The 3141-nt window shown below is 41.6% G+C and overlaps 1 non-coding gene across 1 annotated transcript; it reads right to left on the bottom strand.

The window, feature by feature from the left end:
- Positions 1-2572: 2572 nt before the first annotated feature.
- On the bottom strand, positions 2573-2680 carry LOC139032512 (U6 spliceosomal RNA). Its single transcript, XR_011485054.1, has one exon. It is a non-coding gene; the product is annotated as a U6 spliceosomal RNA (small nuclear RNA).
- Between the last annotated feature and the right edge of the window lie 461 nt (positions 2681-3141).

Consider the following 3141-nt stretch of genomic DNA (forward strand, 5'->3'; position numbering starts at 1 on the left):
CCTTACTCCTCTATTCCTCACCCCTTCCCAGATGCCTGCCCTCCATTTATCACTTCCCTTCATTTGCTAGAACTGGGTGATTCTAAAATAGAAATCTGATTGAAATACTTATTCCCCAACCAAAGTCCTTCATTAAACCCCATGGCCTTCAGTATAAATTACAAAGTGTATTTGGATATCCCTGACAAGTTCAAGGGTTAAGTATGAATACAATGTGATTCTTGTCTGTTTCTTCAGTCTCCTGTCTTACTGCTTATCTCTCTCCTGTAGAACCCTTTGTTCCAGCTGCTCTACACGACATAACACCACACCACACCACTCTGCACTACACCGCGACACACTGTACTACACTACACCACACCGCACTGCGCTGCACTGTGCTGCACGACATATGAACACCACACCACACCTTACTACACTATACCACACCACACCACATTATACTACACCACACCACACCACACCATGCTACACTACACTACACCGGAACACACTGTACTACACTACACCACACCACACTGCGCTGCACTGTGCTGCACGACATAACACCACACCACACCTTACTACATTATACCGCACCACACCACAGTATACTACACTACACCACACCACACCTTACTACACTATACTACATGACATAACACCACACCACACCACTCTACACTGCACCGCGACACACTGTATTACACCACACCACACCGCACTGCGCTGCACTGTGCTGCACGACATAACACCACACCACACCTTACTACATTATACTGCACCACACAGTATACTACACTATACCGCACCACACCACACTACCTTATATTACACCACACCACACCACATCACACTGTACTACACTATACTATACCACACCACATTATACTACAGTACACCACACCACGCTGCGCTGCACTATGCTGCACGACATAACACCACACCACACCTTACTACATCATACCACACCACAGCACAGTATACTACACCACACCACACCACACCATACTACATTATACCGCACCACACCACATTATACTACACCACACCACACCACATCATGCTACACTATACTACATGACATAATACCACACCACACCTTACTACATTATACCGCACCATACTACACTATACTACCCCACACCACACCACACTGTGCTGCACTATACTGCACAACATAACACCACACCACACCTTACTACATTATACTGCACCACACCACATTATACTACACTACACCACAGCACACTGCGCTACTACTACTACACCACAGCACACTGTGCTGCACTGCACTACACTACGCAACTTGCAGTTCTGGAGAATTTCATACTGCCTTTCATTTTGCTCACACTGCTCCCTCAAGCCTCATTCCTTACCCTGCCTTCTCTGTTATCTCCTTTTCTCTTCAAGTATAATACAAGACATCAGGTGCCTTCCAGCCAACCTGTGACTCCCTCAAAGTTGGGGTGGGATCTTTCCTTTAGGGTCTAATAGATCTTACACTTTCCGCAACAGCAGTGTATGGCAGTGATATATTCGTCTGTCCCTTTGCTAGTCATTCCCAACTTTGGCTCCTCTTTGGCGTTTACCCCAATGATAATTTAATTAGTTAGCAGTGGGACCCATTAGGAATTTAGTAAAGCTTTAGGTAATTTTAACATGCATTCAGAGTTGAGCATCACTGCCTTAGACTCTAAGTTCCTCTATTCTTGACCTCTTCTCAACTAACTGTATGTTTTCTCAGGGCCTGGATAAGAGTGGATTTTCCAGGTTCTGTTGCTATTTGTTGACTAAATGAGTATAGATCGTGAAAGAGCAAGTTTTGAGGGGGCGTATTTAGAGATTCAGGAAGGGGAGGATTTATTCCAGGCTCTGGTTGAGAACAAACATCTTTCCTTGAATACTCATCCCTGCAGAACTTGGCCAAGCTTAAGATGCTGGAAGAGTGCCAACCTTACCTGGGAGATGTATAATCTTAGAATGTTTCATCTCCATTTGCACATTTCAGCCTCACTTGTCTGTCAGTCACAAACATTCTATGCATGAGTGACTCTGGAAATAGTGGGAGTTTCCTAGCCCTGTAGCTTATGGTATAATACAATAATAGAATAGACAGAGTTTATTTAAGTGGGAGGACAGAGGATCATGGCTGTTAAAATTATTTTTTATGACTCTTCTCTAATCTTTCAGAGTTAAATTTAGTAGAAGTCATTCCTGTTATTCAAAGAGAAGATATTAAAGCAGCTTATGTCCCCCCACCCTGTGTACACTACAAATAAAAAATAGTTACACTGATAATATTAGCTGTACTCTCAGGTGAAGGCTTTGGTTCTGAACTCATGTTTGTCTTCATTATGTCTTAAAACATCTACCCTATCAGCTCATTTTGGCACTTTGTACACAGCAAATGCTGAAGCTCTTTCTGAATTCAGAGAGGGAAAAGATCAAATATATTCTCAGTGGACACCAGACTTTTATTTTTCCTTTCTTCTTCTCTCTGCCAAAGTGATGAACATATCCTATTTTCTTCTTTAGAATTACATTGTTTTTTTTTTTAAATTGGAGGATAATTTACAGTGTTGTGTTGGTTAAAAATATGGAACACTTCTGGAATTTGCATATTGTCCTTGTACAGGGGCCATGCTAATCTTCTGTGTATCGTTCCAAGTTTTAGTGTATGTGCTGCTGAAGTGAGCACTAGAATTGTGTTATTTTTGATGTTTTAATGACTAGAGTAAAAACCTTTACTGAGTCTCAACAAGGGCTTGAAGTGAAATACAGGCTATCTAATGGAGACAACCTTGTTTATAGTTCCTGTCTTTCTGTTGGCTTCATAACCTTCAGTGGATCCTGGGTCCTAAGGCAAAGATTAAGGACACACATTTTCATTTCAAAAAAAAAAGAAGCAAAGGGAAGATAAGAATTGCCAATCTTGTGGACACTACATACAAAATTACTGTTTGCAAGAATTGATAATGGTAGAATGTTGGTGATTTCATACAATTTAACCTCATACATCACACAGCATACCTCACTAGGTTGGAGTGTGATCTTCGGAGTTCTCCATTTACTAGCATTTACCATTTACCATTTACTCCATGCACCATACTGTAACTTTGGGCTAGTCAGTTTCCCCATTTGGATGATCTTCATTGGATT

This window comes from Odocoileus virginianus, chromosome 31 (assembly GCF_023699985.2).
Source record: "Odocoileus virginianus isolate 20LAN1187 ecotype Illinois chromosome 31, Ovbor_1.2, whole genome shotgun sequence".
Taxonomy (NCBI): domain Eukaryota; kingdom Metazoa; phylum Chordata; class Mammalia; order Artiodactyla; family Cervidae; genus Odocoileus; species Odocoileus virginianus.